The sequence below is a fragment of the Hyla sarda genome, chromosome 5, assembly GCF_029499605.1.
Source record: "Hyla sarda isolate aHylSar1 chromosome 5, aHylSar1.hap1, whole genome shotgun sequence".
Lineage (NCBI taxonomy): Eukaryota > Metazoa > Chordata > Amphibia > Anura > Hylidae > Hyla > Hyla sarda.
In genome coordinates, this window is record NC_079193.1 from 119,946,228 (window position 1) to 119,961,825 (window position 15,598).

A 15,598-nucleotide genomic window follows, 5' to 3' on the forward strand; every position below is an offset into this window, starting at 1 on the left:
ATACCACATATGTTTATTTACACAGTTTTTTTATGGGAAAAGGGGGGTGATTCAAACTTTTATTAGGGATGGGGTTAAATGACCTTTGTTAACTTTTTTTTTTTCACTTTTTTTTGCAGTGCTATAGCTCCCATAGGGACCTATAACACTGCACACACTGATCTCTTATGCTGATCCCTGCAAAGCCATAGCTTTGCACGGATCAGTCAGATAGGGGCTCGATTGCTCAAGCCTGTAGCTCAGGCTTGGAGAAATCAAACCCCGATCGGATGCCGCGGAGAGAGGTAAGGAGACCTCCGCCTGCATCCCAGCTGATCGGAACATCGCGATTTTATCGCAATGTCCCGATCAGCCCGACTGAGCTGCCGGGAAACGTTTACTTTCGTTTTCAGATGTGGCGGTCAACTTTGATTGCCGTGTCTGAAGGGTCAACAGCGCGCGGCACAACGATCGATGCTGCGCGCTGTTAGCCCAGGGTCCCGGCTATTATTAGCAGCTGGGACCAACCCGGTGTGATAAGGGGTCACGGTGTAACCCCGTTTTTCACACCGGGATCGGGCTCAGGGCATACAGGTACTAACCCCCTCCCTGCTTTTAATTTTTATTTTTACTATATTAAAAATGCCTTTTGTCTGCCTGGCAGTGTGCTCACTACCAGGCAGACTTCCCCAGCAGGCACCACGTCACTGATGCCTGCTGGGGGGGGACTTCTGCCCTTAGTTCATCTACACAGGGTGCCTCCAGCTGTTTCATCACTACAACTCCCAGCTTGCCCTGACATCTATTGGCTGTCAGGGCATGCTGGGAGTTGTAGTATTGAAACAGCTGGAGGCACCCTGTGTAGATAAACTATTAGTCAGTTACATGCGGCGCTAGCCCGTCCCCTCCGTCTCACTCCCCCCCCCCCCCCCCGCGCCATACCCCGTTCCCTCCATCACAAGCCCCCCCACCCCCCCCCATTACACTTACTGCAGAGTCCGGCAGCGGGCGTGCAGGGACAGCGGCGGCGACGAGGCGGCGATGTGCGGGAGGAGTGGCCTCCCAGCCTGATTGACAGGCAGGGAGCGAGCGCAGGCTGAATGAAAAAGGACCGATGCCCGGCCGCATCAGTCCTTTTTTAGGCGTGACGCCACGCCAGGCTGCAGCCGGCCACTAGGAGGGAGACCCCTACCGGCCGTTTTTCAAATGTAAATTAAACTATTTCAATTAAAAAATAAATAAATAATAAAAGTATATTAGAGATATGTTGTAGTTCATCAGATATGTTGTAGTACATAAGTACTACAACATATCAAAAAATAAAGTTGATGACAGTGCCCATTTAAGAGGTTAACCTATTAAAGGAAAACAGTTACCTGTTCACCACACTAAACCCAATACACCGGGTTATAGTGCGGGTGAACAGGAGACTGATGCGGGGTCTCTGACATATACATAACTGCAGTCTGGTACCCGGTCCCTCTGAAGATCTTCTACTGTCTTCTCTGAATTGCGCGCTGGAGGCGTGGCCGCTGGCTGGATTTGAATATTCATGGTTGCTGGTCACGTGAGCACATGTGCCTACTGAGCGCTCAATTGACCAGCTATCATGAATATTCAAATCCAGCCAGTGGGCACGCCTCCAGCACGCAGTTTAGAGAAGATCTTCCGAGGGACCGGGCCCCAGACTGCAGGCATGTATATAAATATGAGACCCCACACCAGTCTTCTGTTCACCCACACTATAACCCAGTATATTGGGTGAGCGTTCTCCTTTAAGGATGCAGGGTGTACCTGTACGCCCTGGTCCCATTACCAGGATTTGAAGCGTGCTCACGAGCTGAGTTCGCTTCAAACCCACTGGGTCCTGATTGCTATCTGCAGCCAGGACCCAGGGTTAATGCCAGGCACTGCCGAACGGGCCGATAAATGGCATCAACCCTTTAGATGCCGCGATCAAAGTTGATTGCGGCATCTAAAATGAAAGTAAAATGATACTGGAAGCTCAGTGGAGCCGATCAGGACCACTGCGGTGAAAACGCAATATCCCGATCAGCTGTGTGGACGACAGGAGGGCCCTTTCCTGCCTCCGATCAGTCCCCTGATGCTCCAGCCAGGCTCTGCAGGCTAGAGCAGCAGAGCACAGATAACACTGATCAATGCTATGCTATGGCATAGCATTGATCAGTATATGCAATCAAAAGACTGCATGTTATAGCCCCCTAGGGGGGCCAAAAAAGTGTTGACAAAAAGTTAATAAAAGTGAATTAACCCCTTCCTAATAAAAGTTTGAATCCTCCCTTTTATTTTTTAAATAAAATAAAGTAATAAAAATATAAAAATAATCATGTGGTACCGCAGCATGCGTAAATGTAACAACTATATAAGGTTAGCTAAGGGTCAGAAGGGTCGGAAGATGACAATTTTAAACATACAAATTCTGGTGCATGTAGTTATTTTTTTTAAGTAGTAAAATAAAATAAAACCTATATAAATTGGGTATCATTGTGACCGTCTGGACCTACGTAATATATATATATAAGGTGTCATTTGTACCGAAAAGTGCACTGTGTAGAGACCGAAGCCCCCAAAATGTACAAAATGGCATGTGTTTTAAAAAAAACAAATATGTATTTCACCCCACTAAAGTTTTTTTGTTGTTTTGCCACAGATTATGTTATAAAATAAGTGATGTCAATACAATACAAAGTACAATTGGTGATGCAAAAAAACAAGCCCTTATATGGTCTGTAGGTGCAAAATTAAAAAAAAGTGTTATGATTAGAGATGAGCGAGCTTACAGTAAATTCGATTCGTCACGAACTTCTCGGCTCGGCAGTTGATGCCTTTTCCTGCATAAATGAGTTCAACTTTCAGGCGCTCCCGTGGGCTGGAAAAGGTGGATACAATCCTAGGAGAGTCTTTCCTAGGACTGTATCCACCTTTTCCAGCCCACCGGAGCACCTAAAAGCTGAACTCATTTATGTAGGAAAAGTCATCAACTGCCGAGCTGAGAAGTTCGTGACGAATCGAATTTACTGTAAGTTCGCTCATCTCTAGTTATGATTTTTTGAAGGGGGGAGTAAAGGGGTTAAAGGAGAACTATAGTGCAATATAATTTATCCCCTACCTGAAGGATATGTTATAGATCGTGGGGGATCCGACTGCTGGGGTCCCCTGCGATCTCCTGTAAAGAGGGCAACGGCGGTCTACAGGAAGCTCCGCGTCGTACCCAGCAGACACGCCCCTTCCATGTATTTCGATGGGATACATGGAGGGGTGTGTCTGCCAATGCGTCATGCGGGGACGGATACGCCCCCTTCCAGCATACCGCTGCGGTCCCATACAGGAGATCGCAGGGGTATAATATACATACACAGCCCCATATACACAGCCCCTATACCAGTGTTTCCCCATCAGGGTGCCTCCAGCTGTTGCAAAACTACAATTCCCAGCATGCCCGGACAGCCAAACACTATCCGGGCATGATGGGAGTTGTAGTTTTGCAACAGCTGGAGGCACCCCGGCTGGGAATCACTGCCCTATACACACATATACACTGTTCCCATACAGCCACCATACACACACACAGACAGCCTTCCATGCACAAACATAGGCAGCCCTCCATATACACCAGGGATGTGGAAATCCTATCGCCCGACGCCCGGGACAAGTAGTTTTGGGCGCCAAGCAGGTGAATTGTTCATAGATTTAGCCCTGTATCGGGCTGGCAGGGACAGAGCGAATTTCCCTGTATTTTTCTTTAATTCCGGTGTGAGGCGCAGGAGCGGATGCAAGTCTGCACCTCACACCGGCGCTCAGGGTGTATGTAGGGAGCGGCGGCCCCCAGCTGACAGCAGAGCCCCCTTTCTCCCCTCCCGGAGGATGGAGGACGCAGCTCTACATTACACAAGAAGGAGGGGGAGAGCGAGGACTTACACAGCTCGGTACACAGCTCTTCCCCCTCACACAGCTCCATCTCCCGCACACAGCTCCTACCCCTGCTCTGTCTCCTCAGGACCTAATCTACCACGGGGAAGTTAAGAGTTTGCACTGGGAAAACACAGAGCGGGGTGAGGGGTGAGAGGACGTCCGGTGTGAGGTGAGATTTTCAAACCCATGCAACCTCACACCGGCCGGCGGGTCTTTATTGTGCCGGGACTACAGCTCTGATGTCCACTCATAGCCAGATCAGGTAAGGAGGCCGAGAATGCAGGCTGTGGCAGGAAGGGTGGTTGTATATGTATGGTGTGAGTGGAAGTGTGTATGTGTGTATGATGTATGTGTGATATGTGTATGATGTATGTGTGATGTGTGTATGTGTATGATGTGTGTATGATGTGTGTATGTTGTGTGTATGTTGTGTGTATGATGTCTTTGGGATGTGTGTATGATGTGTGTATGTGTATGACGTGAGTATGATGTATGTGTGATGTGTGTGTGATGTCTGTGTATGTGTATGATGTGTGTATGTGTGATGTGTGTATGATGTCTGTGTATGTGTATTATGTATGTGTGATGTGTGTATGATGTCTGTGTATGTGTATGATGTCTGTGTGATGTGTGTATGTAATGTATGATGTGGGGGGGGCAGCGGTGGGTGTATGTATGATGTGTGCATATGTATGATGTGAGTTTATGTGTGTATGATGTATCTGTGATGTGTGTATGTAATGTATGATGTGGGGGGGCAGTGGCGGGGGTGTGTGTATGTATGATATGGGGGCAGTGGCCAGTGTATGTATGATATGTGTATGCATGAATGTTTTGTACAGGGGAGGACTGACATGTCGGGCATTAGGGCAGTGCCCAAGGGCCCGTGTCTTAATTTTCAGTTGCTTCTGGCCACGTACACTAAATTGCACCCCCAGAATCCCACCCTCCTTCATACTCACCCGCCAAACAAGAGCCCCACGGATGCATGTAAACACGCCCGAACCAAAACTACAACTTCCAGCATGTTGCACCATAACCTGAACTGTAGCACTATAAAGTGTAACATGCTGGGAGTTGTAGTTTTGGTTCAGGTCAGCTGCAGAGCCATAGGCTGCATCAGGGCATGCTGGGTGTTGTAGTTACTAACTGCAATTCCTAGTATTCCTTGACACAGCCTATGGCTCTGCAGCTGACATGAACCAAAACTACAACTCCCAGCATGTTACACAATAACCTTAAAGGACAACTGCAGCGCAATATACACTTATCCCCCATCTACAAGATAGCGGATAAGTGTTTGATCGCGGGGGGTCCGACCGCTGGGACCCCCCCGCGATCTCCCTAATGGTGCGCCCGATTAGCGCTCATAGTGAGCGCTAAGGCGCGTAGCGTCGACCTAGAGGTCGACGGTGACTCCCCGTCTCCTCCCCGTCCCAATACAGTTCTATTGGGGGAGGCACAAACGCTGCCTCCCCGCCTCTCCCATAGAGATGTAACAGTGCAAATACATATTAGAAATGGTTGAGTCCCTGCAGGGGAGCCCCCAGGACACTGGAGGTCTCAATCTGACAGGGCCTACAATACCTTGACACAATGTAGCTGTACTGGGACACCACACTACTATACAGTGCAACATGCTGCAACACCCACACAACCATAGGCTGCATCAGGGCGTGCTGGGTGTTGTAGTTATCTTGTAACTAAATCCAGCATTTTCTGACACATAAATTAGAGTAAATAAAATGCACCACATAAATTGGACAAGCAGATGAACCGCCCGCCGCCCCCCCCCCCCCCCCCCCAGTAACACAGTGGCGTTCAGTGTTTTCCAATCAAAAGACTCCATATACAAGTCCATATGAAGACTGAAAAATAGTGATTGAAATATTTTAAAAAGTGCGTATATATATGTGAATAAGCCCCTTTCCCAATAAAAGTTTACAGTTTTCTTTAAATAAAAATAATGTACAAAAATAAGCATAAGTGGTATCGCTGCAAGTGGAAATGTCCAGGATATTAACCCCTTAAGGACCGGGGGGTTTTCCGTTTTTGCATTTTCGTTTTTTGCTCCTTGCCTTTAAAAAATCACAACTCTCAATTTTGCACCTAAATATCCATATGATGGCTTATTTTTTGTGCCACCAATTCTACTTTGTAATGACGTCAGTCATTTTGCCCAAAAATCTACGGTGAAACGGAAAGAAAAAATCATTGTGCGACAAAATTGAAAAAAAAACGCAGTTTTGTAATTTTTGGGGGCTTCCGTTTCTACGTAGTACATTTTTCGTTTAAAATGACACCTTATCTTTATTCTGTAGGTCCATACGATTAAAATGATACCCTACTTATATAGGTTTGATTTTGTCAGACTTCTGGAAAAAATCATAACTACATGGAGGAAAATTAATACGTTTAAAATTGTCATTTCTGACCCCTATAACTTTTTTATTTTCCGTGTATGGGGCATTATGAGGGCTCATTTTTTGCGCCGTGATCTGAAGTTTTTAACGGTACCATTTTTGCATTGATAGGACTTAAATGATATAAAAAGTGACCAAAAATGCACTATTTTGGACTTTGGAATTTTTTTGCGTGCACGCCATTGACAGAGCGGTTTAATTAATTATATATTTTTATAATTCGGACATTTCCACACACGGTGATACCATATATGTTTATTTTTATTTACACTGTTTTTTTTTTTTTATGGGAAAAGGGGGAGGAGTTAAATGATATTCATTCACTTTTTTTTTGCAGTGTTATAGCTCCCATAGGGACCTATAACACTGCACACACTGATCTTTTACATTGATCACTGGTTTCTCATAGGAAACCAGTGATCGACGATTCTGCCGCTTGACTGCTCATGCCTGGATCTCAGGCACTGAGCAGTCATTCGGCGATCGGACAGCGAGTAGGCAGGTAGGGGCCCTCCCGCTGTCCTGTAAGCTGTTCAGGATGCCGCGATTTCGCCACGGCTATCCCAAACAGCCCACTGAGTTAACCGGCAGCTTTCACTTTCGATTTTAGCTGCGCGGCTCAGCTCTGAGCGCGCAGCTAAAGGGTTAATAGCGCGCGGCGCCGCGATCGGGCCTGCGCGCTATTAGCGGCGGGTCCCGGCTTCACTATGACGCCGGGCCCACTGTGATATGACGCGGGGTTACCTTGTAACCCCGCGTTATATCAGGAGAGCAGGACCAAGGACGTACCGGTACGTCCATGGTCCTTAAGGGGTTAAAATATGATGTTAATTAAACCGTATGGTGAACGGTGTAAATGTAAAAAAAATAGTCCAGAATTGCTCATTTTTGGTCTCTTCATATGAGAAATTTTTTATAAGGTGATCAAAAAGTTACATCTAGACTTTTCTGGGCTTGCCTCGGGTGTACAAGGAGCTACAGCTCTCCCACCGCTAATAGCCTGGCATGCTGCGATCGCCGTGGCTGTCAGCAGTTGACAGCAAAGTTGACAGCAGTGTCTAAAGGATCTTATATCCATCCCTGGTGGTCTAGTGGGGTGAATCGTACTATTTTGGTTGAAATTATTTTATCTACCAGGACTAGTGGATTTTCTTGAGGGACAAGTAGATTGTGTTCTGTTTTAGTCCCTTGGACAAGTATTTTTTTATTTTATTTCCACACCCCTTTACACACATCCCTCCATGCACACACATAGGCAGCCCTCCATATACACACACATCCCTCCATGCACACACATAGGCAGCCCTCCATATACACACACATCCCTCCATGCACACACATAGGCAGCCCTCCATATATACACATCCCTCCATGCACACACATAGGCAGCCCTCCATATACACACATCCCTCCATGCACACACATAGGCAGCCCTCCATATACACACATCCCTCCATGCACACACATAGGCAGCCCTTCATATACACACACATCCCTCCATGCACACACATAGGCAGCCCTCCATATACACACACATCCCTCCATGGACACACATAGAAAGCCCTCCATATATACACACACACACACATCCCTCCATGGACACACATAGGCAGCCCTCCATATACACGTAAAAAAAGAAAATGGCAGCAGCACACTTGGTCAACAAAATGGAGGCTCTTAGCGCACTTTTTGATCAAAACGTGTCCCCCATCCACCACGCGGAGGTGGCCTCTTATCGGATGGGTCCCTAAACACTCACCTACCTCAGGCTGGGTGACATGTTGGATCCACTAACGATCCAAACCACCTCCTGTGAAAATAGGGGAGGGGATGCACGGCTACAGAGGGAGCCACTCCCCCCAAATTTGCACAGCAAAGAAAAAAAAACCTGAAAATGTAGCCAGCACCTAAACCCAATACACGGGTGCACGCTGCTGTGGCAAGTACAAAACATGTAAAAAAAAGAAAATGGCAGCAGCACACTTGGTCAACAAAATGGAGGCTCTTAGCGCACTTTTTGATCAAAACGTGTCCCCCATCCACCACGCGGAGGTGGCCTCTTATCGGATGGGTCCCTAAACACTCACCTACCTCAGGCTGGGTGACATGTTGGATCCACTAACGATCCAAACCACCTCCTGTGAAAATAGGGGAGGGGATGCACGGCTACAGAGGGAGCCACTCCCCCCAAATTTGCACAGCAAAGAAAAAAAAAAACTGAAAATGTAGCCAGCACCTAAACCCAATACACGGGTGCACGCTGCTGTGGCAAGTACAAAACATGTAAAAAAAGAAAATGGCAGCAGCACACTTGGTCAACAAAATGGAGGCTCTTAGCGCACTTTTTGATCAAAACGTGTCCCCCATCCAACATGTCACCCAGCCTGAGGTAGGTGAGTGTTTAGGGACCCATCCGATAAGAGGCCACCTCCGCGTGGTGGATGGGGGACACGTTTTGATCAAAAAGTGCGCTAAGAGCCTCCATTTTGTTGACCAAGTGTGCTGCTGCCATTTTCTTTTTTTACATGTTTTGTACTTGCCACAGCAGCGTGCACCCGTGTATTGGGTTTAGGTGCTGGCTACATTTTCAGTTTTTTTTTTCTTTGCTGTGCAAATTTGGGGGGAGTGGCTCCCTCTGTAGCCGTGCATCCCCTCCCCTATTTTCACAGGAGGTGGTTTGGATCGTTAGTGGATCCAACATGTCACCCAGCCTGAGGTAGGTGAGTGTTTAGGGACCCATCCGATAAGAGGCCACCTCCGCGTGGTGGATGGGGGACACGTTTTGATCAAAAAGTGCGCTAAGAGCCTCCATTTTGTTGACCAAGTGTGCTGCTGCCATTTTCTTTTTTTACATGTTTTGTACTTGCCACAGCAGCGTGCACCCGTGTATTGGGTTTAGGTGCTGGCTACATTTTCAGTTTTTTTTTTCTTTGCTGTGCAAATTTGGGGGGAGTGGCTCCCTCTGTAGCCGTGCATCCCCTCCCCTATTTTCACAGGAGGTGGTTTGGATCGTTAGTGGATCCAACATGTCACCCAGCCTGAGGTAGGTGAGTGTTTAGGGACCCATCCGATAAGAGGCCACCTCCGCGTGGTGGATGGGGGACACGTTTTGATCAAAAAGTGCGCTAAGAGCCTCCATTTTGTTGACCAAGTGTGCTGCTGCCATTTTCTTTTTTTACATGTTTTGTACTTGCCACAGCAGCGTGCACCCGTGTATTGGGTTTAGGTGCTGGCTACATTTTCAGTTTTTTTTTTCTTTGCTGTGCAAATTTGGGGGGAGTGGCTCCCTCTGTAGCCGTGCATCCCCTCCCCTATTTTCACAGGAGGTGGTTTGGATCGTTAGTGGATCCAACATGTCACCCAGCCTGAGGTAGGTGAGTGTTTAGGGACCCATCCGATAAGAGGCCACCTCCGCGTGGTGGATGGGGGACACGTTTTGATCAAAAAGTGCGCTAAGAGCCTCCATTTTGTTGACCAAGTGTGCTGCTGCCATTTTCTTTTTTTACATGTTTTGTACTTGCCACAGCAGCGTGCACCCGTGTATTGGGTTTAGGTGCTGGCTACATTTTCAGTTTTTTTTTTCTTTGCTGTGCAAATTTGGGGGGAGTGGCTCCCTCTGTAGCCGTGCATCCCCTCCCCTATTTTCACAGGAGGTGGTTTGGATCGTTAGTGGATCCAACATGTCACCCAGCCTGAGGTAGGTGAGTGTTTAGGGACCCATCCGATAAGAGGCCACCTCCGCGTGGTGGATGGGGGACACGTTTTGATCAAAAAGTGCGCTAAGAGCCTCCATTTTGTTGACCAAGTGTGCTGCCTCCATATACACACATCCCTCCATGCACACACGTAGGCAGCCCTCCATATACACACATAGGCAGCCCTCCATATACACACACACACACATCCCTCCATGGACACACATAGACAGCCCTCCATATACACACACATCCCACCATGCACACACGTAGGCAGCCCTCCATATACACATATCCCTCCATGCACACACATAGGCAGCCCTCCATATACACATATGCCTCCATGCACACACATAGACAGCCCTCCATATACACATATGCCTCCATGCACACACAGACAGCCCTCCATATACACACATGCCTCCATGCACACACAGACAGCCCTCCATATACACATATGCCTCCATGCACACACACAGACAGCCCTCCATATACACACATGCCTCCATGCACACACATAGACAGCCCTCCATATACACACATGCCTCCATGCACACACATAGACAGCCCTCCATATACACACATGCCTCCATGCACACACATAGACAGCCCTCCATATACACATATGCCTCCATGCACACACATAGACAGCCCTCCATATACACATGCCTCCATGCACACACATAGACAGCCCTCCATATACACATGCCTCCATGCACACACATAGACAGCCCTCCATATACACATGCCTCCATGCACACACATAGACAGCCCTCCATATACACACATAGGCAGCCCTCCATATACACATATGCCTCCATGCACACACATAGGCAGCCCTCCATATACACATATGCCTCCATGCACACACATAGACAGCCCTCCATATACACACATCCCTTCATGCACACACAGACAGCCCTCCATATACACATATGCCTCCATGCACACATAGACAGCCCTCCATATACACACATCCCTTCATGCACACACATAGACAGCCCTCCATATACACATATGCCTCCATGCACACACATAGACAGCCCTCCATATACACATATGCCTCCATGCACACACATAGACAGCCCTCCATATACACACATGCCTCCATGCACACACATAGACAGCCCTCCATATACACACATCCCTCCATGCACACACAGACAGCCCTCCATATACACACATAGACAGCCCTCCATATACACACATGCCTCCATGCACACACATAGACAGCCCTCCATATACACACATCCCTCCATGCACACACAGACAGCCCTCCATATACACATATGCCTCCATGCACACACATAGACAGCCCTCCATGTACACATATGCCTCCATGCACACACATAGACAGCCCTCCATATACACATATGCCTCCATGCACACACATAGACAGCCCTCCATATACACATATGCCTCAATGCACATAGCACACAGCCCTCCATACACACACATACACAGCCAGGCACGGACTGGCCATGGGGCACACAGGGCATTTTCCCAATGGGCCAGGCCGTCCCCCAGCCTGCTCTTAATACAAAGCAGCCGCAGTTTGCAGTCACAGCTATAAGAGCTGTGCCCAGGGCCGCCATCAGGGGGATACAGCAACTGACACGTCTGAGAGCCTGTGAAGTGACCGCTGCTCCGGAGTTTTTACTTACAATTTCCCCCTTCAGGCCATTTTCAATCAGCGCAGGGGCCGCACTGACTCTCTGGGAAGGAAAGAACAGCTGACAGCAACGCTCCTCCCCCTCCCCCACATGACCCCCTGTGTGCAGTGCGATTGGTGGAGCAGGAGCATGCTGTATTTCCTGCTCCACAACAGACCCTAAAGCTGCCCACGGGAAAAGGAAGCCTTCCCCTGCCCACAGCTGGTGCCGTGTATATAGTAAGTAACTTTCTATATATCTCTCTACTTTCCATCGCACTCTCTTTCCCAACCAGGGTGCCTCCAGCTGTTGCAATAATACAACTCCCAGCATGTTTCTGACTGAGGGCATGCTGGGAGTTGTAGTTTTGCAACAGCTGGAGGCACCCAAGTTGGGAAACACTGATCTATCTGTTAATCTATCAATCTATCTATCAGTGTTTTCTAACAGGAGTTCCTCCAGCTGTTTCATAACTACAACTCCCAGCATGCCTTTGGCTGTGTGGGCATGCTGAAAGCTGTAGTTTTGCAACAGCTGGAGGCACACAGGTTGGGAAACACTTATCCTATTTATCTTTCATATCTATCTGTCTTTCTATTTATCTTATATTCAGGGACTTTCCTGAGAGAGGGACTGCCGTTTTTTTCATTTACCCATAGCATACTTAAAGGAAAACTGTCAGCAAAGCCAGCCACACTAACCAGTGGTACTGGCTGGTAGTGCAGGTGAAGCTGATTAAAATGATGCTAACCTTGCCAGGATCCGTCACCTCGTTCCGCCGTTACATTCCGTTTTGTGATTATGGTAATGAGGACCAAGTGGGACTGGCGGGGTGAGAAGCTTGCCTTCGGGCACTCTGATATCGGCCGGGCTATTGAATATTAATTTCCTCCCTCCGCTTCTCCCTCTCCGCTTCCCAAACACATCTTCTGCACATGTGCCGCTTCCTGGGTACACCCGGAAGTGTCGAACACAATCTCTATTGAGGAAATGCATAAATCATAAAATTGAACTTTTAATCATCCAGTTAAAATAGGCCTTGGACCGAATAAACAAAATAATATTAAATATGAATTATGAAATAGACGTGCTAATCAAACTCAGGTGAGGTATGAGCACAATTAAGGTATGGGTACAGATATGTGTGGGGATAGGCAGTGAGTATGGACCGTCAAGGATGTTGTCCTATTTCTAAACTCACCCTATCACTCACCCTAGACCTCCCTTCTTGGCAAGTGTTGCATGGCCCTTAGAAGGGCGGCCCCACACAGGAACTTGACCCTAGAATTCCCTTTATATGCCCCTAGATTCCCTACGCGTTTCTTCTGCTTATTTCAGCACAGTCATCAGGGGAAATCATTGGAGATAGTATAGCTTGAGATATCCAAAAGGAAAATCAAAACATGAATAAATACATGTATATGGAAATGAATCCACACAGGTATCAATTAGGTCCAATGATTGGTTGCGGATGCACTATTCCACATAGGTGCATCAGTTGCAGTACATTGCAGTATATTTTTCTCACATGCACAAGAAAGTTATGGTTAGACACTAATTTTAATCATTCAAATACCCCCCAAGGTACTCACGATACCCAACATTTCAGGGTCCGGGTACCTGTGGTATAGGGGGACTTGAATATCAGACCAGGCTGATGTTGCCTAAAATAAACAAACAATGTAGGTACAAACGCATTAATTCCAAATGCAAAGATTAACCCCATTGCTGTTAACAAGACCAACTATTCAAATTCAGAAGAGTTTTACCTTATGCCTGGTCTGGAGATAGGACTCAGTGAGCACTGTGGTGCTCCCGGTGGAGAGATCACCGCTCTTGCCGGCTCAATGGTAGCGGGCTGAGCGGTAACTACTCGGAGACTCGCTCCGAGTTAAATGGCGTGCGGCGTCTGACATCACATCCGGGTTGGAGGATCAGGTACCGCGCTCCAGCTGCCGTATCATAGCTGGGCGCGGTTAACTCCCGTGGGTAGTTACGCCAACGGGAGTTACTGTTCCTCCGTCCTATTAACCCGTACAAGTGCCGGTTACTATCCAAAGAAAAGGTATGTATATACAAACATATGCAGGGTCATCCCTGATCAAATTAAAGATCTGGCACACTGGCAAGCGGAATAGGAGAATAAATCATAATGCGGGTAGGATCCATGTCCTTGTGTGTGTATACACTATCTATTGGACCCTCATCTCTTAGTTTTAACCACCGGGGTATATATATATATATATATATATATATATATATATATATATATACCCCGGTGGTTAAAACTAAGAGATGAGGGTCCAATAGATAGTGTGTGTAGTGTGAATGGGTCCCAGCAAAGGGTACTCAGTTATGATCTTACCCAGTGATTAACTGATGTCACAGGAAAAAATAAATAAATAAAATAAAATAAAAATATATAATGCTCAGCATATTATCCCTAAGTGACAAACTGTGTCTCCGAATGGCACATAATAGATGCCACATACGGCACACAGTGTCAGATAGTTGACCATGCATTTACCTGGTCAATCTAGTTCATACAAATACCACACGGCAATATATTAAATCCTAGATATACAGATGATTATGAATCCACATAGGTATATTTTTAGGCTGAGACCTAGTAACACATACATACTGGGACGTCCCATTCACACATTTTTTTTACACACACCCCATCGGATCCACCCAAAAAAAATATAATAACATACATTCAAGTTAGAGAGTGTATCTGTATCATCTTCCTGGTTCATGACCCTTAGTTCCAAAAAATTTAAAAGAAAAGAGGGCTGTAGAAAAGGATATTTAAGTGATCTTAGAATGGGTGAAAATCTACATGTTGTATATCCCTGCTAATTCATATGGTGTCAATATTTCAAGTAACATTGACATTAACCCCTTAACGACGCAGTACGTATATTTACGTCCTGCGCCGGCTCCCGCGATATGAAGCGGGATCGCACCGCGGCTAATACCACACATCGCCGATCGCGGCGATGTGCGGTATTAACCCTTTAGAAGCGGCGGTCAAAGCTGACCGCCGCTTCTAAAGTGAAACTGAAAGTGACCCGGCTCAGTCAGGCTGTTCAAGACCGCTGCGGTGAAATTGCGGCGCCCCGAACAGCTGATCGGACACCGGGAGGGCCCTTACCTGCCTCCCCGGTGTCCGATCGGCGAATGACAAATGTCAAGCGCCGATAATGCTGATCACAGGCGTGTTAATACACGCCAGTGATCAGCATAGGAGATCAGTGTGTGCAGTGTTATAGGTCCCTATGGGACCTATAACACTGCATAAAAAATGTAAAAAAAAAAGTGTTAATAAAGGTCATTTAACCCCTTCCCTAATAAAACTTTGAAACACCCCCCTTTTCCCATAAAAAAAAAACAGTGTAAAAAAAATAAAAAATAAACATATGTGGTATCGCCGCGTGCGTAAATGTCCGAACTATTAAAATATATAATTAATTAAGCCGTACGGTCAATGGCGTACGCGCAAAAAAATTCCAAAGTCCAAAAAAGCGTATTTTGGTCACTTTTTATACCATTAAAAAATGAATAAAAAGTGATCAAAAAGTCCGATCAAAACAAAAATCATACCAATAAAAAGTTCAGATCACGGCGCAAAAAATGAGTCCCCATACCACCCTGTACGTGGAAAAATAAAAATGTTATAGGGGTCAGAAGATGACATTTTTAAACGTATAAATTTTCCTGCATGTAGTTATGATTTTTTCCAGAAGTGCGACAAAATCAAACCTATATAAGTAGGGTATCATTTTAACCGTATGGACCTACAGAATAATTATAAGGTGTACCTTTTACCGAAATATGCACTGCGTAGAAACGGAAGCCCCCAGAAGTTACAAAATGGCGTTTTTTTTTTCGATTTTGTCGCACAATGATTTTT

General features: G+C 46.6%; 1 protein-coding gene across 2 annotated transcripts in view; it reads right to left on the reverse strand.

Annotated features, from left to right (window-relative positions):
- Positions 1–11,748, reverse strand: part of SLC6A19 (solute carrier family 6 member 19) — a 283,454-nt gene extending 271,706 nt beyond the window's left edge. For both annotated transcript variants that reach the window (XM_056520183.1, XM_056520177.1), the window contains exon 1: positions 11,695–11,748. The gene's annotated coding sequence lies outside the window, so the exon portion shown is untranslated. The remainder of the gene's footprint in view (positions 1–11,694) is intronic.
- Between the last annotated feature and the right edge of the window lie 3,850 nt (positions 11,749–15,598).